The following is a 22617-nucleotide window of genomic DNA, read 5'->3' as shown; positions in this document are numbered from 1 at the left end:
GGTTTGGTTTTATGTTCCCTCCGTTGTATGTTTTGTTCAATAATAAAGGCGTGAGGATGAGCCTCCCACTGGGTTCCAAACCTCAAAAAAAAAAAAAAAATTGTGCACTTCTAAGTAGCCTAGACAACAATTGAATCCTGGATCGCTCCTGGTTGTTCCAAGTGTGGTTTAGATGCATTTTCTGTATTGCGACTCCTCTTCTCATATAAGAGCACATGGATTGATTTGGAGTAAAGTTAATTAGTCCCCGTGAAGTACTAAAAAAAATCTTATGTCTTCTCATCTCGAGAACTCGGGAGATTTGTGATAGATTAAGCTCACCATCAATGGTCTCTAGAATTCGTTTTTAGTAGTTGCATGCATGGCATGCAGAGCTTCTTTTGTTTTGCATTTATTTTATCGTTTAGTCTCGATGTTTTATGGTTTGATTTTTGTTTTTGTTTTTTAATTTATTAATGAAATAGTTGAATTTTATTTTTGTTTGTTTGTTTTATTATTTTTATTTTTTTGAAAGACCTTGATCATTAATGAAACTGCAGAATACATTTTTTTTTTTTTTGGGATGGTGGGGGGACATGATACCTGAACTCCAAATTACAATAAGGAGAATATCCTGAAATAATATCAAGAGTCTCAACATAGAGTATGTATTCCAAATTGCACTAATTAGCGAAGAGTGCACGTATGACTATTCCATTCGCTTTCCAAAGGTGGTGACATACCGGAAAATAAATGCTTACTCGAAGCCATATATAAGTTACTAATAAGATCAACTTTCTCACGATGTTACCACCGACATATAAATCCGATGACACCTAGTTTCATCTTACCACTACGAGGTTGCAACCATTTGATGAAGCAAAGAATTCGTTCCCTTAGAGCAAGTCCACCGGTCTGGTATTGACCGGGCAAAAGCATGGATTTCTGACGTGGTGACCGGGCATGTGGAGATTCATCCCTCCACCGGTTGGTTTTTGCCCAGCTATACTTTGCCTTTCGATGACCCAGGGCAAGAAAAAAGCCAACTGCATGACTAATTTCTTGACCCAGCATGCCTGGCTGCCAGCATGCTACTGAGCTGACGACAGCGACCGAAAGCAGAAGCAGACAGAGAGCAGCAGACGCGTGGAGGCAACGCACCAATGAGAGAGGAGAAGACGCGCCGCAATTGCTGACCCCATCTGCAATTGGTTGTCGCCTAGCGATAAGAAATGGCGGAAGAGAAAGGCCACGTGGAACCTAGCCGTTGGGCAAATAGTAAATTTGAAAGCAACGGTCAAGTCATCTCAGCCGTCTGTTTCAATTAACTTGCAGATCTGACGGAAACCAATTAATATGTATATATATTAAATCAAACGGTAACAAAACGGTAAGAAAAAAAATTCTAAAATTTTTTCTATAAATACCTACAATTTTTTCTAACATCTCACACCCAAAAAATCTGATTTCATAGTTACACCTTCCTCCTCTTCATATAGCTCACGATGAAGAACTCTATGAACAGTAAAAAATTTCAGTAAATGAACAGTGAATTTAAATAGTGAAACCCACGATGAACAGTGAATTACGTGAACAGTAGTATGAACAGTGAAAGGGTGAACAGTGTTGACCGGGCAAGAAAAACAACGGGTGCAAACCCATGTCCAGTGGCAGTGAATAGTAGCTTGACTGGTCGAATTCTTGACTTCTCGACTTTGCCTTTTCTTGACTACGGGTGGACTTGCTCTTACTAGGGCAGATAAGGCACACAAGGTGTGCAGTCCAAGACAAAGCACATGTTGCCCTAACACAAATCTGTAGGGACATATTACCGGCGTAAAGCCACTTCTACTTAACAAAAACAAATAACATAAATAAAAATTAAAATAGCTTTGGCCCAAAGCAAAAGCCCAGGCCCATAGAAACCTTAGCCCAAGCCCATGTTGAGATCTGCAGATGCCACCGGACCAGCAGCTCGATTGGAATACCGCCGCCAACCTTCCACCGTCCACACCCCTACCTCCGTGCCCATGTTGAGAATTTGATTTTGCCAACCTTCCACCGATGCGCCACCGTGGACTACACCGAGGCCAAACCAACCGCGATTAGGACCCATGACTGCCTCCCACCCACTCCGGCAGCCAGGATCGATCCCCACCGCCAAAACCCACAGAAAATGGGCAACCAGATCTCGGCCAGGAGATGCGAACCACTAAACCACAACCAACCTTTCTCACTTTCCCATCCGGATCCCAGCGAACCAAAACCCGATACTAGAAGCACCCAATCTCCACTCCGACTGGGCAACCTTGAGGACCAACCCAGATCGGCCCCAATACCTGGAAAAGCCCGTCCAACGATGCCGCCACAAGGGCATGCCGTCGGACAAGGCACGACGGAGCAACGAAGGGAGCCTAACACGTTTTAGGGTTTTTTCCTTCTCCCGTGGTTTTTTCCTCTCGTATCTTTGACTTTGAGCGTTTTGCCTTGTTTATTTATTTATTTTTTTTGGAGAATTAGTCGAAGAAATCTAGTTGGTCCAAGGATCGATTTCTCTACACAATAAACGAGATTTACACACATAAGAAAAGAAAATTTACACATGTAATCTAGCGTTATCTCCTCAACAAATTACCTTAGTGTTTAGCCTCTTTTTTTTTTTTTTTTTTTTTACCGTTATGAAGCAAAATTACATTGCTTCATTCTTTGTACAGATTATGCACCCTTGTTGCATAAGATTGTGAAAGATGATACACAACAAAATGAAGAAACTCCTCCTACTAAGGTGCTCAATTTTCTTTAAATTTAACATAGACATGCAGTTCTTGATCCAAAAATTAATTGAAAGTTGAAAGTTATAGGATGACAACTCTGCATCGACCCAGATCATCAAGGAACTTGTGGACTCCGTCAAGTCCATGCTGTCTTCTATATGTGGAGGATGGGGAGATCGATCAGCATATCAGCGTACGATACAGCATGGGTTGCTTTGGTCGAAGACGTCGATGGAATTTGTTCACCTCATTTCCCTTACAGCCTCGAATGGATTGCCAACAACCGGCCAGCTTGAAGATGGCTCTTGGGGCTACGAGGACGTCTTCTCTGCCCAAGATCGAATCATCAGCACCCTAGCCTGCATCGTTGCGTTGAAATCGTGGAATCTCACCAGGACAAATGCGACAAAGGTGAGGCAGCTAGTTGCTGTGTTATCCGCCTCTCAATTTTTTATTCGTGACAGAAAAGAAATAATATATTGATTAAATATTACTCTTCTACGATCAGGAATGAGGTTTTTCCGGGAAAACCTAGACAAAATTGAAGACGAGAATAGTGAGCACATGCCTATAGCCCAGGGTTAATTTGAACTTTGAAGTTACATTCCCTTCTGTCCTGGAAATATATAGCTCCGAGCTTAAAAACCTTGGAAGTTCCTGATGACGCTCCTGTGTTGCATGAGATCTATGCCTGCAGAAACCTGAAACTCTCAAAGTAAGTTTGAACTTTCAGTTTTATTTATTTATATATTTTTTTTGAAATGTAAATTAGCCTTATCAATGCATGCACATGTAATATAATGAAACAATGAATAATGCATGTCGATCGGAGTAGGATACCGAGGGACATGCTGCACAATGTGGCCACATCACTGCTTTATAGCCTTGAAGGAATGGCAGGTCTCTGTTAGTGTAAAACGTAGCTAAGCAAAGTTAGTTAGAAGGGTTGTTAGAGGAATTCATCATGTTGTCCAGATAAGTGACAAGTGTCACAATTCTGTGCATTAGATTAGGTTTCTGTTGCTATAAATATCTCTAGTCCAGCTGTAACATCTAATACTGTCCAAAACTATTTTTCCAGAAATTAGTTACAAATATTTTCTCTCTCTCTCTCTCTATTTCGTCTTCTTCATGCTTAGCTTTCATGGTATCAGCAGCTCAGGTCGATCGGTGACCTCAAGCTCGTTCATCTTCATCAGCTTAGTTCTCCAGTGTTGATTCACACTTCGTTTCTGCAAATTTTTCGAGATAAGTGAAGTTGTTCATCAAATTTTTCAGATCTAACAGTACGAATAGTTAAGCTTTTGTTGTTAATACTATCATCGAAGACTTGGATTTACATATAGAGCAATATTTTCTGGAAAACTTGTTGATTCATACTCAGAAACTCTAGATTTTGAGAAAAAAATTGAAGAAGTTGAAGAAATAGGTCAAATCCTAGCTACTGTTACTACAAGATTCAGGTTCTCGACGATTGCTCAACTTAGAATTCTGTGTTACTTCTCTTACAAGTATTAAGGCTCATATCCTCTAGATCTACTCATGGCTTCCACTACTGTTACTCAGACTACAGTCTACCTACCAAATATTCTTCTTGATGAGTCCAATTACCCTACCTGGTTGTTTAGACTTGAATCATTCCTGAGAGGTCAAAATCTATATGGATTTGTTGATGGCTCCACACCCTGTCCTACTCAGTATATTACATCTGCTGATGGTTCTACTAGATCTGTCTCAAGTGAATATGTAGCTTGGAAAACACAGGATCAAAGCATTGTAAATATGATTGGTCAAACTTTAAGTCCTATTGCTATGTCATGTGCTGTTGGTAGTAAATCTGCTCAAGAGTTATGGATTAACCTAAGGAATAAGTTTGCAGCTCCTAATAGGCAGAATATCCTGCAGTTAAAATCCAATCTACAAAACCTAAGGAAGGGAAGTGATAACATTGAGGCATATCTTGACAAAATTAAGGCTGCAAGGGATGCATTAGAGACTGTTGGAGTGTTTCTTGATGATGAAGATATTGTTGTCACAGTTCTAAGAGGTCTTCCATCTGAGTATGCTGCTATTAAAACAGTGATAAGATCGAGCTCAATTTGTCAGTTGCTCTGTGCCAGAGTTAAAGACTTTGCTAAAAGCTGCTGAGATAGACATAGAGAATGAAGTTCAAGCTGGCCTAAATGTTCCATTGTCTGCAATGGTTGCTCAACATGCTCCTGCTTCTACATCAGCTGCTAGCACATCATGTGCTCCTGTTCAGAATATGGCATCTACCTCAGCTGCTCCTGTCCAGTAGACCACATCTGTTCCCACAGTTCCTCCTGGCTTCACACCAATTTCATCACAGACTCAGTACATCCCAATTCCGGCTATGCCATATGGCTTTCCATCCTTCAATGTGTTTGATCCAAATATGCCTATGACTGGCTTTCTTGCTGGAAGGGGAGCTCCAAGATTTAATGGTGGAAGGAACAGCTATGCTCACAATGGCAATAATGGTTTCAATAATCTTGGTAGAGGCAATGCAGGCTTCAACAACAACAACAATGCAGGTTTTAACAACAATGCAGGCTTCAATAACAATCATGCAGGTTTCAACAATACCAATGCCGGTTTCAGAAATCCCATCACATGCCAGATATGTGGAAGAATTGGTCATGGAGCTAGAACCTGCAGGTCTCTACCCAACATCCTGAATCAACAACAAGGAACTTTTAATCAGAACTTGGGAGGTTGTCAAGTTTGTGGCAGGATCAATCATACTGCAGAAAGATGCTACTACATCATAGGCTTTCCAAACCAACAAAATCAAACTCAAAATCAGGCAAATCAAGCAGTGGCACCTCAAGCAAATGGCATGATGACTGGAAATGCAATGTTGGCTGCTGCAACTCAAGCTGCTCCTCAGTACTGGCTGGCAGACACAGGTGCCACCAACCACATGACCAATGAAGTCCAATTGCTCAATAATGTTGCTCCTTATCCTCATGCAGATGCAGTTCAAGTTGGTAATGGTAAAAAGCTTAATATAACTCATATTGGTAAAGCTATGTTGGGGTTCTTACAATTGCTGTTAATGCTTGGATCCGTGGGGATCTAATTAACGATAAGTAAAGAGAGAGAGAGAGAGTGACACAAGCGAAGTATAGTGGTTCACCTCCCGCCTTAGCGGGAGACTACGTCCACTTGAAAGCTTAACTAGTGTGTGTTGAGCCTTGCGGCCTAACATGATTACAAAGTTTGTTGTAATGGAGTGTTGTTTAAGTGGGAGGAGGCATTCCTTTTATAGGTGAAGGAATGCTTCTCCTTTACATTTTCTTAGATGTGGGATATTAGAAATCACTATTCTAGTGTAGAAAGCCTAGTTTGTGAGGGCAACTTTGCAAGGCCGGAAAGGTGGCTTCCCGGCGACGGATTTACGACTTCCGGATACCGTAGCGTAGCTTGAACATAGGGCTACAAGATGCAAGTAGCGGTTGGGCCTCACCATGGCTTGTGGGTGTCCCAAAGAGGGTGTTACTTATGCTTGGTGAGATAGCCAATACTCCATATTGTTGGAGGTATGTACAAGTCCCCGAAGTCCCCAAGTAAGAGGAGCTTCTTGGTTGGGGAGTTATACACACGATGTCACCAAGCATAAGTAACCGGGCGGTACGGAGCCCCTACAAGTCCCCGAACTCCGTAAGCAAGAAGGGACTCGTTAACCTGCACAACAAAGACAAAAAACAGGCGTACGTAGAATGCTCGTTGCATTGGGCAACAAATGTGAGTTGCACCGATATGCGTTGGCATATATGAACGTATGGGGTGCGTGATACATGGTCGTGTGAGCATATGGATTGCATATGATAAATGTGTGACGCGCGCAAGGAGACGAACGAGGTCGATTTTGACGGGGTTACGCTCGTGAGGTGTAAGTTGCATGAGTGCGGCGAAGGTATGCATTTGTAACTCATGAACGATGACCGCGCGTATGGTTGTGTCTGTTTGGTTTTCGCTCGTATTGATGGAACTCGAAAAGAATTTGATTTGTCGCGGTCGGTAAACGACAAATGGTAGAAAAATTCAATGTTCCATTAACGTGTGGTGTGTCGAGTAGACAGGAGCGTAAAGCTCGAGGATTGCCGGGAAGGTATGAGCGGAAAGCTCGTGAGCGGGAAACTCGGGGTTGCCGGGAAGGCATGAGCGGAAGCTCGTGGGTTGCCGGGGAGGCATGAGCGGAGGCTCAAGGGTTGCCGGGGAGGCATGAGCGGAAGCTCGGGGGTGCCGGGAAGGCATGAGCAGAAGCTCGTGGGTTGCCGGGAAGGCATGAGCGGAAGCTCGTGGGTTGCCGGGGAGGCATGAGCGGAGGCTCAATGGTTGCCGGGGAGGCATGAGCGGGAAGCTCGTGAGCGGAAGCTCGGGGGTGCCGGGAAGGCATGAGCGGAAGCTCGTGGGTTGCCGGGGAGGCATGAGCGGAGGCTCAAGGGTTGCCGGGGAGGCATGAGCGGGAAGCTCGTGAGCGGAAGCTCGGGGGTGCCGGGAAGGCATGAACGGAAGCTCGGGGTGCCGGGAAGGCATGAGCGGAAACTCGGGGTGCCGGGAAGGCATGAGCGGGAAGCTCAAGGGTTGCCGGGAAGGCATGAGCGGGAAGCTCAAGGGTTGCCGGGAAGGCATGAGCGGGAAGCTCAAGGGTTGCCGGGAAGGCATGAGCGGGAAGCTCGTGAGCGGAAGCTCGGGGGTGCCGGGAAGGCATGAGCGGAAGCTCGGGGTGCCGGGAAGGCATGAGCGGAAGCTCGGGGTGCCGGGAAGGCATGAGCGAAAACTCGGGGTGCCAGGAAGGCATGAGCGGGAAGCTCAAGGGTTGCCGGGAAGGCATGAGCGGGAAGCTCGTGAGCGGAAGCTCGGGGGTGCCGGGAAGGCATGAGCGGAAGCTCGGGGTGCCGGGAAGGCATGAGCGGAAACTCGGGGTGCCGGGAAGGCATGAGCGGGAAGCTCAAGGGTTGCCGGGAAGGCATGAGCGGAAGCTCGTGGGTTGACGGGGAGGCATGAGCGGAGGCTCAAGGGTTGCCGGGGAGGCATGAGCGGGTAGCTCGTGGTGCCTGGAAGGCGTGAGCGGAAGCTCAAGGGTGCCGAGAAGGCATGAGCGGTAAGCTCGTGAGCGGAAGCTCCAGGGTGCCTGGAAGGCCTGAGCGGGAAGCTCAAGGGTTGCCGGGAAGGCATGAGCGGTAAGCTCGTGGTGCCTGGAAGGCGTGAGCGGAAGCTCAAGGGTGCCGAGAAGGCATGAGCGGTAAGCGCGGCGGTGCCGCTGAGGCACGAGCGCGAAAAAACTCCGCGGTGCCGCTGAGGCACGAGCGCGAAAAAGCTCTGCGGTGCCGCTGAGGCACGAGCGCGAAAGCCTGGCGGTGCTGCTGAGGCACGAGCGCGAAAAGCTCGGCGATGCCGCTGAGGCACGAGCGCGAAAGCTCGGCGGTGCCGCTGAGGCACGAGCGCGAAAAAGCTCTGCGGTGCCGCTGAGGCACGAGCGCGAAAGCCTGGCGGTGCCGCTGAGGCACGAGCGCGAAAAGCTCGGCGATGCCGCTGAGGCACGAGCGCGAAAGCTCGGCGGTGCCGCTGAGGCACGAGCGCGAAAGCCTGGCGGTGCCGCTGAGGCACGAGCGCGAAAAGCTCGGCCATGCCGCTGAGGCACGAGCGCGAAAGCTCGGCGGTGCCGCTGAGGCACGAGCGCGAAAGCCTGGCGGTGCCGCTGAGGCACGAGCCCGGAGCTCGGTGTTGCCATGAGGCTTTAACGGGTAGCTCGATGATGACGCCCTGAGGCATGAGCGTGGCCGTGCTAATTATGCTGGGCTGTATGTATAAGTCCCCGAAGTCCCCAGTCAAGGAGGGTGTTCTTGCGGGTTGATACCAAAGCGTAGCTTTGTGCCGTATATCAAGCATAATTAGTGCGAGTGCGTCGTCCATCTAGAATTGGTTGGAGCGAACGCTTTTGCCCTTTCGGGTGGGCCCCTGCTAGGCCCTGCGAGGAGTCCCCACTCCTGGCTATAGACCTCCGGATGGTCGGAAAATTGTTTGATGAGGGGAGCTGCGCGGAGCAGAAGGTGTTGGGTAGCGAGCCCAATCTTTGGTACCCAAGCGTCGGGGTTAACTGCCGGATCAATGGCTGCCGTAGGCTGTGTTAACTAGTCCCTTTGCTATTTCTCAGAGGAGAAACTTGACTGCAATGCCGCGTAGCGGTCATTGTCATTATGAGGCGTTGCCTTACCGCTTGGCGGTTGAATGAAAAATGATAAACACATAAAGCGAGTAATAATATTTTGTTTAAGTGTCGCATGTTTATTTAATTGAGTTGCAATTAAAAATAGAAGCATGACATATGTGTATAGCATGTACTTGTAATGTGGATGCTAATATCATTTTTGCATTTTTGTAGATATGCTAAAGGATCATTGAGATCGGTATGTGAAGCATGGCATATCTAGCATGTGAGGCCTAGAAAATGTTGCCAAATCTACGAAATGTTTTAGGCATGCTCAAAAGTTTTATGGAAGTATGTAAAAGCATGTCAAGTGTGATATATTGTAGTCATGCTTAGAAGTAGTAAAAGCATGTGATTGGCATGGCACTAGCTCAATTTTGAAAGAGCGTAAAAGATAAGATATAGTTACTTATCTTATGCCGATTTGGAGGCTAGCGGAGTTGGCCGAGCGTGACGGTCCATTGCTTGTGGCGGATAAAGTACTCCGATAATGTCTGTTAAGTCGTAGGTGCGGTTGAGTGCTCCATAGAAATAGTTGAATTTCCTTAAGACAAAATAGATGATTAATATGTGGATTTATAAAATCGACACCAATAATTTGCATGTGTACTTTGCGAAAATATTAAACAAAGTGTATAAGCAAAATGAAACATGGCCGTGATGGCAGTGTTTACATGTAAATGTATAAGGCCCAAGTGAGAAAAATCACCTTGGTATACGCATATGCATGTATATCATAAAGCTGCAGATTTTAAATGCATGGCATGTGCAAGAAACGTTCACATGTGTTGCATATAGTAAGTCACCAACTTTTGGAAGAAATGATAATATAATATATATGCTTGGTGAAGGACGTGTAGCAAGCAATGAGAGTATATTATATATATGCTTTAGATTATTCTAATAGGCATATGTATATGCTTTTGCTCTGCATCGAAAGAGAACTTATCTGCTGCCCAGTTTTTTTTTTTTTTTAGCAGAATAGAAGACTTTGAGCTGCATCTAAGCCACTGATCGATGTTGAGGTGATGAGCTGCACTAAGCAATCGAAATCATGAGGCCGCCAGTAAAAACCCAACAGCAAGGAGGGACTGCACGATTAAATGGGTGGCCAAAGTAGTTTTCTGGGTGATCGGAAAATTGAATGGCCGCCGGGAAACTTGAAACTCTGCCAGAGATCGAAGGTCTGGGAGGATTAAAGCTCCGTTGGTCGCTGGGAATGGAGCTCCGCCTGTCCAGATTTCGACGCCGACGAGGATGGAGCTTGGTGGTGCCGACGCGCTGCCGTGCTTGGAGGACAGAAATCCAGTGCTTCTGCTGACCTCCTTTGGCGGTGAGAGTTTGGTGCTGCTACTGGCCGAGTGCGGCGGTGCTGCTGAAAGAAGCTCAGAAGCCTAGCCTTTCCACTGACGGAGATGAGCGGAAAAAGTGCCGCTGAGCGGAGGTTCTCGATGGTTGCCGCTGACGAAGCTTGGCGGAGGAGTTGTTCAGTGGAGTTGCTCAACAGCGGAGTTAGATCTCAGCGGAGCTTTTGCCGGCGGAGGTGGCTAGCGGAAGAAGCTCGGGATGTTGCCGCTGACGATGCCCAGCGGTAAATCTTGGTGGAAGCTGCCTAGCGGTGAAGCCCATTGTTGAGTTCCAGCGGTAAAGTCCAGCGGAGAATCTCAGCGAAGGCTGCTTACTTGCTCAGCGGGGAAGTTCGGCGGAGGTTGTCCGGCAGCGAATCTCGGCGGAGGTTTCCCGGCGGTGTGGAGCCTGGTGCTCGGCGGAGCTGGTTAGCGGGTTGCCCGGCGGAGCGGAGCATGGTGCTCGGCGGATTGAGACCATTGTTGGCATGCCGGCGTTTTGCCGCTGGTTGGTGTTGTCGTTGACGTTAGTGCTTGACATCATGTGTTAGCAACTTGATGGAGTGCCGCTGACGAAAGTTTGTGTCGGCGGTGGTGGCCAACGGAGGAAGCCAGCAAGTATGGCCAGCGGTAATGCTCGGCGGAGGTTTGCCGCTGATGATCATTGAAGTATGGCCATGGGTGCCCAGTTCGGCGGTGCACAGTCCGGCGGATACAGTGATGTTGTTTGCTAGCGGCGGAGGCTCAGTGCGGTGGAGAAAGCTGACCATGAGCTCGGCGGATGAATTGCTAGCGGAAGAACCTTGCTGGCGGAGGATGGAACGAAGAAGAAGGAGGGTGGCCAAAGGAGATCTCTGGGTGTCCAGAGAGAATTGGCACAAATTTTTTTTTTTTGTGGTTGGCGTTGACCAAACATGTCAGCGTTGACCAAAATTTGACCAAGCCTTGATGGGCGTTGACCGACCCCGCCGGGCGTTGACCGAACACTGACGGGCCAAAGCTCGTGGTAGGTTATGAAGCCTTTGTGTGCCGGCTTCCCACAGACGGCGCCAATGTTAATGCTTGGATCCGTGGGGATCTAATTAACGATAAGTAAAGAGAGAGAGAGAGAGTGACACAAGCGAAGTATAGTGGTTCACCTCCCGCCTTAGCGGGAGACTACGTCCACTTGAAAGCTTAACTAGTGTGTGTTGAGCCTTGCGGCCTAACATGATTACAAAGTGTGTTGTAATGGAGTGTTGTTTAAGTGGGAGGAGGCATTCCTTTTATAGGTGAAGGAATGCTTCTCCTTTACATTTTCTTAGATGTGGGATATTAGAAATCACTATTCTAGTGTAGAAAGCCTAGTTTGTGAGGGCAACTTTGCAAGGCCGGAAAGGTGGCTTCCCGGCGACGGATTTGCGACTTCCGGATACCGTAGCGTAGCTTGAACATAGGGCTACAAGATGCAAGTAGCGGTTGGGCCTCACCATGGCTTGTGGGTGTCCCAAAGAGGGTGTTACTTATGCTTGGTGAGATAGCCAATACTCCATATTGTTGGAGGTATGTACAATTGCAGAATGTGCTTTTAATACCTGAATTAGCAGCTCATTTGTTATCAATTTATCAACTGTCACTACTAGAATTATGCCATCAGACATCACCACTATTAAATCGGTCGGAATTGCACGCGATGTAAAAAATACATCCTAACATCAGTTTATGAAATATCGATTTTTATTGTGATTATAAACATCGGTCGTTAAATTAACCGATATGTAAAGTCTCGTTCAAAAATTTTGAAAAAACGCGGAGGGACTAACTTAAAAAGTTTGAGAGGCGCGGGGACCAAATTTTCATTCCCCCCAACACTAAGTCACTTTGTCTGAAAGTTTCGAACCCTAATAGATTCTCCCCTTCTTCGCATCCCTGACCTCAACTCATTCTCCTCCTCCATCTCCGCCTTCGACTATCACCTATCTCTCTCGCTCCCTTGTCTTTCCAGACCCGACTCTCTCTCTCTCCCTCTCCCTCTCCCTCTCTCTCTGTCTCTGAATCTCACATTCTCTCTCTAAAACCCTCTCCATCTCTCTCTGAAACTGACGTTGATGAAGTCTATGTAGCTGCTCCACAATTTCTTACGGGAGACGATGGAGCCACCCCAGTCAACAAACCCTAGTCCGGCAAGCCTCCGTAAAAGCATAAAGCCTCCAAGGAGAACGAGTCTCCGCCTTCAGATCTCCTCTATACGGCCTTGGATTTGAAGCTTTCGCTGGCGACCAAGTTGAATAGTCTGTTGCCGCCACGGCCACAGCCATTAAATCCTCGAAAAACGGAAGCTTGAGATGCTTCCTGAGAACTGCGTCCATGGAGCCTCTGATTCCGGCGTCCAGGTATTGCTCTAATCTTGAGACTGCTAATTTGAGAAATATGTTTGTTTTTCATGAAATCTTGTGGTTTTTACTTGTGTTTGGGACTTTTGCTAATGTTGATTTGGTTAGGGAAAGTCCTCGATTCACCATCCTCTCTGAATTTCTGTCCATGTGACCTTAGAGGTCTAATTTTTGTTTTCTTTTGTATTTTGCCTCTAAATTTGGTGATGTTGGTGATAATGATGATTACGACAGGTGGGTTTCTGTCCGATCTTGCTATTCTTGCTCTCAGCATACTTGGGTTCTGTAATTCCAGTTTCGCGATCCAATTCTTCTTCTGTTTTCACTGCTCGTTTTCTTTTCAAGTTCGAAGCTGTCTCTCTTAGTCTCTGCAATTTTGTATGTCTAAGTTAGGTTTTGGTGCTTGCTAAGCGTATTGCATGTCTCAATTGGCTCTTTGAATGTGTGCTCTTAATCTTTCGTTTCAATATACCTGTGTTTTTATCATGCTCGTTTCATTGTTTGGAGCATGACATTGCTTTTGTTTTTCAAATTTTGATTAGAATGCTATTGGCAGAAAACGCTTAATTAGCAAGGTGCTTGTCTTTGATTAATGCAGAGAACGCGCAAAAAATCAGAATTGGAAGAAAAAAGAAAACAAAGACAAAGAAGAAGAAGGAGAAGAGCGTGTCAACACAACACAAAACCCATCATCATCCTCCTCATCCTCGTCTCTGCACACTTGCCTCCATACAAACCCCATCTCCATTTCTTGTCCACCGTGCTCCAATTCCAATCCCCCATTTTTTGTTTTGTTGTTGTTATTATTGTTATTATAATATTAAGCTCCACATCAAGACAGCCATGACAGGCAAGGAAATCCTCTACAAGATGAAGGTATGGTTACAAAGTTGGACTCTTTTTCATCTGTGGGATATTACCCTTCATGGGTTTGAGCCCGTTTTCTGTTTTCTTGAATAATCTTCATTTTTGGTGGTTGTCTGTTTGATTACAGCAACAACCAATTAGCTAAAGTCTTCTACTTGTAGATCCTTATATGTGTTGATTGATAATAGCCCATTTGTCTGAATTGGGTGCTGCGACTTCTTTATTGTGTGTGTTTCTGTCCTTTTCGTAGTTCTAATTTTAGATCTGAAAGTCCACTCTGGGTTGTTGCTAGTTTGGGTTTATGGATGTTGCAGGAGGTTTTGTTGATGTCAAAAGTCAAAACCCAACTTTTGCTTTTGGTTTTGCTACTTTGACTTGATGAGATTGCAAGAGTAATACCCTTTCTATGTACTAGACAAGTCAATTTCATAAGTAATGTTTAGTGGAAGATCTAGTTGCGGTCTGGAAGTTTAGTGTTTTGATCAAATATATGAAGAATAATAAAAGAGTTGAGAATGGAAACCAGAGCCAAGACTAGTATATTTACAAAGAATATGATGCATTTAGAGTTTCTAGCTTTGATTAATTGCTGGCAGAGAGTGGCAGGGATTGAGTTCTGAACTTCCAATTAAAATTGAGTTAAAGTATTTGGTTGCTTTGCAGGAATGTGATATTTCCCATTGAATTGGTTAAAACTACTATTATTCTAGTTCTGCTTTTGGATTAGCTATTATAAATGTTTGTTATATGCTTTTGTGCAAGTGGGTTATTTGATGCCTTGTAATTTGAAAACTAGATATATTCCCCTAATATGAATTTTTTGCTTTCTATTGCTCATTTTGTACTGTTGATGTTGTTTTTTTTCAGCACTATCGCTGGTTACATTGAAAACAGTTTTGATGCTTGCAGATCAATTAGTAAGTACGTTTGGCTATCCTTTACCATATGCTGAAAATGGCCAGGATTATAATTGTTTTTCCTTCTTCCACATTTCATCTTTTCAGATTAACAGAGTCGAGTACATGCACTCGAGAGGTTTCCTTCATCGTGATATAAAACCTGACAACTTTTTAATGGGCCTAGGGCGTAAAGCCAATCAGGTATATTATTATTGTTTTGTCGTAGTTAGTGTCGGGAAAACATAGTATTTGTAGACATATGTTATTAGGGTTGTTGAAATCAGGCGTAATGAGAAGATCACTTGCTATGTTACTGTTAGGGGAGAGAAGACAATGTCACTGTTGGAGAGTGGGCTAAAGGTGAAGGAGTATGAGCTTTTGCTTAAGAACTTCAGTGATACTGGTTGCATTGGATTCGGTATTCAGGAGCATATCGATCTTGGAATTAAGTGAGTGCTTTCATACTTTGACTCTGTCCTTTTGAATGGTTGTGCTTTTGAAATGGTTGTGTGCATTGAATGTGTAGGATTTGTCATATGGTGATATTGTTGAACTTATATATTCATATTAAGGGTATAGTTGAAATTTGCTTTTTAATCACATAATGCTTGAGATGTGGCCTTGAATGAGGTTGTTGTGGCTATAAGATTGGAGCTGCAATTACGCTTTGAAATTTTTGTGCTGGGAAAAGGAAAACATAAAAGGCTCTATAGGATCAAACTTTTGGAGAATTGAACAACTGAAAAGGAGCCTTTGATCGTATTTGTTTATCTGTTTATCCTGCGTGTTAAATCTGGTGTGCATGTTGAGTTTTGTTATATTATTTGGTTCTTTCTATGTGTTACTCTTGTTTTCCTTTCTTTAGGAATATGATAGATTGAATTGAGGTCAGATCCATGTCAAAGAATCATGATGTATGAGTGTGGTTGTTATAGTCACCCTCAGATAACTTGAATGTGACAATTATATGGTTATGCAATGGTTCTACTGGCATGATCTCAACTGCTGAATATTATTCAGTAACTTATGCTTTTTAAGTGTTTGGAACTCTGTAATTATGTTGCACAGGGTCTCCTAGTTTCTAATGATTATATTATTTGCCAAAGCAGATCCCTCTTTCTCATATATCTGAAAATGTTTATAAGACATCAGTTGACTGGATCGGCCATCGCTCCACTGAAGCCCTTGGTTCCTTCGTGTTGTGGTCACTAGATTGCATTCTTGCTGACCTTGCAAGTTATCAGGGAGCAGCAATGGGATCCAAAAAGGTGGTCCAGCAACCTTCAAGATGTCAGGTAACTTTTAGTTGTAGCATGTACCAGATTATCATTTAAGGTCTCAGATGCTACTACTTATATTTATTTTTTAATAGTGTTCTCCTGGTCAGTAATTGATCAGAAAAGACTTAGTTTATCACCCTTGAAATCCAGATCCCAGGGTGGAAACTATTTAACTCAAACTTGGAATATTCTTTTCCATCCTGGGCTGTCTGTACAGTTTTCTGTGCCTTGTATGATATATATAATGGATTGAGTTTTTGGGAAATTATAGAAGGTAGGAGCCTCCGTCAATTGCAGATTGCGTTGTGCCTACAAAATTATTCAGATTCGGAAATCCTCCTCATGTGTTCTACTTCGCTCTCTGCTGAGGCACCGGATCTTGTGAAAAATCTGAGGTATGTACAACCAAGATTGGTGCTGCTTTATTGGTTTATAATTCTCAGTCTTCTCTTATCCAAGTAAAAATATACACGTGCAGGACAAGCACATACATAGTTTTGCACCACCAAAAAAAGAAAAAGAAAAAAAAGGGAGATGTTTGTTTCTACAAAATAATAATAGATAAACGAACTAAGGAGTTGACTACGAACTCTGCAGCAAGTAGCTTAATTGCTGTAGATCATTTCAGTTTTATAAAATATTCAAAGTAAGTTTTGATCATTATGTTTTCTGCTTGTGGCGATATGGTATAGTATGGTAATTAGTTTTATAGAATTACTAAGGCAGACTTACTATTGATTTAGTAGGTAAGGACCTATAGTTGGTTGCATATTGTTGTTTGCATGGAGTGTGAGTTGTTCAAGATATTGATTTAGTAGGATCAGTTTCATTTTGCAACTGTAGGATGTGCCAATTAAAGTCAGTTTGATTAAATAATGATGTGATTTAATTTATATGACGTCTTACATTGTTATATATATTTGTAGTGGACGGTAAAGGCTCGGAAAGGATACACCTGACAACAACTTGACGAGGTGCGCATTGAAGTGGCCGACTACTTACAGACTTTGTTGTAGATTCTGACTAGTTTCTTGGTTTTGAGTAAGACTAGCTTTCGTTTAACCTTTTTGTAGTAGATGAAGTATTAGTAATTGGTAGGCTAGCCTTGTAGTAGGTTAATTGGGGTTTTATTTTGCCTATTTTGTAAATTGTCAAGGATGATGATTTTGAACAGAATACCCCAATACTCAAATATTCACTCTTGTCAACTGTGGGTACTGCATTTTATAGTAGCAGCTATATATTTTGTAGACATCAATCCTCTCATTCCAACCTGATGTCTATATATAAAGTTTAAATCAGTTGTAACAATAAAAACTGATGTCTACTAAGAGAAATACATCAGTTCTAAAAACGAAATTGATGTCCCATTAACCATTGGAAATCGAATTACTATGTTGAAATCGATGTGCCACAAACTAGTGCACATCGTATTTTAGATAGAGATCGATGTCTAGCATAAGTATTGCTATCGATGAAGACAAGAAAACCGATGTTAAGAAAATCTATAGACATCGTTTTTTTTAATGATTTGATATATTACAAGGTATTAGACATCGTTACTTTACCATAACCGATGTATTATAAGATGATTGACATCGTTTTTTTCCTAGAATCTGATGTTAATGTAAGTAATTATATCGGTTTATACAATATTAAATTGTGTATACTGAATCTGAAATCGTGGGATATGAGGTAAATTACGCGTCAAAATCATGAACAACAAGAAACGTTCATGGGAACCGATGTGTGAAACAGTATCAGTCATCGTTTTTAAATGAATAACGATGTTAAAATGCATAGTTGTGCTGTAGGATCTATATTAATTTCTTTAAGCATTACAGGCAATAAGATGAGGGTTTAACAATATATAAACATACAAGTTTGTTATCATTTACACGTATTTACATCGATTTATAATGAGGAACCGATGTGTATAATGATACTAGACATCGGCTAAAAACCGATGTCTGGATTTTCCGGACCTTTCTCATCACCCACTAAGACATCGGTCGGAATTCTTTTTCTCATCCGTTTTTGGCCGATGTCTGAGGCCATAATTCTAGTAGTGTGTGCAAGGATAATAACTGCTCTGTGTGGTTTGATGAATTTATGTGTGTGATACAGGACAAGGTGTTGGGCAAGATACTGTACAAAGGACTGAGTAAACAAGGTCTATATCCCATTCCATTTGATTTGCCATCTCTCAAGACTTCTACAAGTTCTGCAGCTATAACTGATGCTTCTGGTGCTTCAGCCTTCTTAGGAAAATGTATAAAGCAGTCTCTTTGGCATCAAAGGTTTGGGCATCCATCCAATGAGATAGTTAGTAGTATGTTGAATAAATGTAATATTTCATTCAAGAGTGAATTAGGATCATCCATCTGTGAAAGTTGTCTTCTAGGAAAATTCCACAAGTTACCATTTTCAGATTCACAGACTAAGAGTGATGCTCCTTTTGAGATTGTCCACTCAGATGTATGGGGACCTTCACCCTGTGCTTCAATTGATGGTTTTAGATATTTTGTACTCTTCATTGATGATTGTACTAAGTACACTTGGATGTTTCCAATGAAGAATAAAAATGAAGTTTTTGCTTGCTTCCAGGCTTTGTATAATTTTGGTCAAACTCAATTTTCAAGTGTTATCAAAACTTTGAGGACAGATGGTGGTGGGGAATATGTTAACAATGTTTTCAAGAGTTTTCTTAGTAGCAAAGGGATTGCTCATCAGATTTCTTGTCCTTATACACCTGAACAGAATGGTGTTTCTGAAAGGAAAAACAGACACATAAGGGAAACTGCAGTAACTTTACTTCAGACTGCTTTTCTTCCAAATCCTTTTTGGTACCATGCTTGTGCTCTTAGTACCTATCTTATCAACAGAATGCCAACACAAGTCCTTAAGATGCAATCACCTTTTGAGAAGCTATACAACTCTCAGCCATCTTTGGATATTCTCCGAGTCTTTGGTTGTGCCTGTTATCCCTTACTAGCTCACAGAACAGATAAGCTTCAACCTAAGACTGCAAAGTGCATTTTCCTTGGTTTTGCTACAGGATACAAGGGCTACATATGTTACAACATGCAAACTAAGAAATATATTATCTCCAGGCATGTCATGTTTGATGAAGAACAATTTCCCTATTCTGCAACTGTGAAAACCTCACATCACAAGACTAGGATGCCTACATCAAGTGACAGTTCCCTTCCTTTGCCTTGCTTTACTCATACTCAGTCCATAACACAGTATCCTGCTCCCACACCTAGTCATTTCACACCATCAAATTCAGGTCAGTCTCTCTCTAATCACACTTCAGACTTAGCATCTCCTACTGAACAGGGTTTTCTCAAGTCCACAGGATTCTCATTCTTTGACTCCAGTATCCACAAGCACATCTGCCAGATTCAATGCTTCACCATCTCCATCATCTCCTGCTGTTACTCCCTTTGATCCTAACACACACACTGTGATTCATTTTGGTGAAGACAATGGCACCTTGAATGTTAATGCTCAACCTGGTGCTGGCAATATCTCTCTCTTTCTTGACTGCAGTCCTTCAAGACCTAGAACTCAGATCTCAGAGGCCAATATTCTTCATCCTGTTGAAGGATTACACAATGCAGTTCACAATGATCATACTATGCTCACAAGGGGGAAAAGAGGTATTTCCAAGAAAAAATGTTTTCTTTCTGCAGTTTCTTCTTTCTCTATAGTTTCCACTGATCCAAGTCAAACTGAGCCTGTCAGTTATAAACTTGCTCTCAAGATTCCTCAGTGGGAACAAGCTATGCAAGAAGAGTATGATGCCCTTATGCAACAACAAACATGGACTCTAGTGCCTCTACCTCCTGACAAAAATCTTGTGTCATGCAAATGGATCTTCAAAATTAAAAGAAATGCTGATGGCACCATTGCTAGACATAAAGCACGATTAGTGGCCAGAGGATTTAGTCAAGAGTATGGTGTTGACTATGAAGAAACCTTCTCTCCTGTGGTGAGACACACAACTGTCAGACTCATTCTTGGTTTAGCTACACACTATGGATGGAAACTACATCAGATGGATGTTAAGAATGCTTTCTTGCATGGTAAGCTACATGAGGAGGTTTATATGTCTCAACCTGGAGGTTTTGAAGATGCCTCTTATCCATCTCATGTTTGTAAACTACAGAAATCCCTGTATGGTCTAAAACAAGCACCTCGAGCATGGAATGACAGATTCACTTCATTTCTTCCACCCATTGGTTTCAAGTGTTCTCATGCAGATCCATCCTTGTTTATTAAACATTCAGGTGCCTCCAAAATTTACCTTCTACTGTATGTTGATGATATTATATTAACTGGAAATGATGAAGTTATGATTACTGAGGTTAAGAAGGCCTTACAGCATGAGTTTGACATGAAAGACTTGGGGGATTTGCATTTCTTTCTTTGTCTAGAAATTAAGTATGGTACAAATGGTATTTTTCTATCTCAACAGATATATGCCCAAGATTTATTGCATAAAGCTGGTATGGATCAATGTCACTCTCATCTCACACCTTGGCAATCAGGAATCAAACTTCTCAAGGATAGTGGCACTCCACTTTCTTCTTCTGACATTCCTCATTTTCGAAGCCTAGTTGGTTGTCTGCAATATCTAACATTTACTAGACCAGATATTGCGTTTAGTGTTAACACTGTCTGTCAATTTTTTCATGCTCCTACTGATGCTCACTTCAATGCTGCTAAAAGGATATTATGATATGTCAAAGGTACCTTGAGTCATGGAATTCTCTTCAAAAGACAATCCCACAATGAACCATTATGTTTGCAAGCCTACTGTGATGCTGATTGGGCTGGAGACCCCAACGATCGAAGGTCTACAACTGGTTTTGTTATTTTATTGAATCAGTCTCCTGTTTCATGGTGTAGTAAGAAACAAAATGCTGTTTCTCGATCATCTACAGAGGCAGAATATCGAAGTATGGCTGATACACTTCAGAACTTCAATGGCTTAAGCATTTACTCACTGATTTGCAGCTTCCACTTTCTCGTGTCCCAACTCTTCACTATGACAACATTTCTGCTTTAGCCTTGGCTTCAAATCCTGTGCATCATTCCAAGCTCAAGCATGTAGAAGTTGATATTCATCGAATGTTATCTTTAATAAGGTCGCCTTGACCGCCGTATAACCTTTACCCGAAAAACTGGAGCACAACTATACTTTCATCGCTTTCACTAGAACCACCAGAGATAAGGTCAAAGATGGTTCCATTACTCTGCAGTTTGTCTCTACACTTGAACAACTTGCTGATTTGTTTACCAAAGGACTGTGTTCTCCTCAGCATGTATATCTTTGTAACAGCTTGATGGTGGTTTCTCCTCCATCCAGCTGAGGGGGGGCTGTTAGTGTAAAACGTAGCTAAGCAAAGTTAGTTAGAAGGGTTGTTAGAGGAATTCATCATGTTGTCCAGATAAGTGACAAGTGTCACAATTCTGTGCATTAGATTAGGTTTCTGTTGCTATAAATATCTCTAGTCCAGCTGTAACATCTAATACTGTCCAAAACTATTTTTCCAGAAATTAGTTACAGATATTTTCTCTCTCTCTCTCTCTCTCTATTTCGTCTTCTTCATGCTTAGCTTTCAGTCTCGACTGGGAAAACCTTCTGAAACTCCAGTCCAGAGACGGGTCGTTTCTCTTTTCTCCGGCGTCTACTGCGCGCCTACGCATTCCAGCAGACTAAGGATCGAAACTGCATGTCGTGTCTGTCAAGAATAGTCCACAAGTTCAATGGAGGAGGTATCGATCGGTTCTTAATTCAGTTCACATGCATGCCAAACATCCAAGATCAACGTTAATTGTCATTTTTTCAGTATTTTAAAGTAAAGGAATTCTGTGCCTTATTTATTTATTTATTTATTTTTTGCTTTTCAGTCCCTAATGTGTATCCAGTCGACTTGCTCGAACGCATGTGGGCTGTTGATCGGTTGCAGAGGTTAGGACTGTCCAGATACTTGGAGCCAGAGATTAAGGAGTGTTAGATACGTATACTTGTACGAATATTAGCTAGTTTTTATATTTATGAAGGTATTGGACGGAGAAAGGAATTTCTTGGGTGAGAAACTCGGAGGTTCCAGACATCGATGACACATCAATGGGGTTCAGACTGCTCCGGTTGCATGGGCATAAGGTGTCGGCTGGTAAGTACCGTAAGTTTGTGTAGGACACCGGACGCTCTCGACAAAGATTTTAGATTTATCCACCAATTAATATGGTAGTTAATTATATGAGTTCATGCAGAGGTGTATTGAGTATTTTAAGAAAGGGAGTGAGGTTTTCTGCTATCCTGGACAGTCGAATCAAGCTGTGACCGGAATATACAGCTTATATAGGGCAAGTCAGGTGGCATTACTGGGAGCGAAGATCCTTGGGGATGCTAAAGAGTTTGCTACTAAATTCCTTAGAGAGATACAAGCTTGCAATGAGCTTTTGTACAAATATTGGATGATAATTAAGGACTTATTGGGAGAGGTATATATATAGGGCCGCCCTGTAAGGGATCATTTTTTTGGGTCATTTTAGAGAATCCTTTGTGGAATCCACTTTTTTTTTTTTTTTTTATCACATATGGGCATTTTGACTGTTCAGATGACCGTTAAAGTATCAAACTAGATTAAATCAAATGATGAATCAAATCTATCCAACTTGAACCGTTCATGCTTATAAGTGTAAATCACAGTTATGAATGCCTTAACGATCATCAATTTAGCTAACAGAGAGACTGTTAATGTCTAAAAGTTCGGCGGTAGCTGAACCTTTGTTAACGCTGATCCGGTGGGCGGATCGATACTTGTGATGCTCTCAAGGCTTCCAC

The 22617-nt window shown here is 42.9% G+C and overlaps 1 long non-coding RNA gene and 1 pseudogene across 2 annotated transcripts; both read left to right on the top strand.

Annotated features, from left to right (window-relative positions):
* Positions 1 to 2694: 2694 nt before the first annotated feature.
* The window catches only part of LOC133737791 ((-)-kolavenyl diphosphate synthase TPS28, chloroplastic-like), a 31479-nt pseudogene continuing 11556 nt past the window's right edge, over positions 2695 to 22617 (top strand).
* On the top strand, positions 12145 to 17007 carry LOC133738062 (uncharacterized). Of its 2 annotated transcripts, none has more exons than XR_009859952.1 (8): positions 12145 to 12709; positions 13308 to 13585; positions 14444 to 14497; positions 14581 to 14676; positions 14796 to 14924; positions 15585 to 15770; positions 16027 to 16150; positions 16682 to 17007. It is a non-coding gene; the product is annotated as an uncharacterized LOC133738062 (long non-coding RNA). The 2 variants fall into 2 exon arrangements; XR_009859951.1 differs by having other exon boundaries at positions 12149 to 12709; positions 14444 to 14493.

Source organism: Rosa rugosa, chromosome 3 (genome assembly GCF_958449725.1).
Source record: "Rosa rugosa chromosome 3, drRosRugo1.1, whole genome shotgun sequence".
Classification (NCBI taxonomy): Eukaryota; Viridiplantae; Streptophyta; class Magnoliopsida; order Rosales; family Rosaceae; genus Rosa; species Rosa rugosa.
Note: the sequence above shows the minus strand (reverse complement) of the source record. Positions and strands in the feature narration are given on the sequence as shown.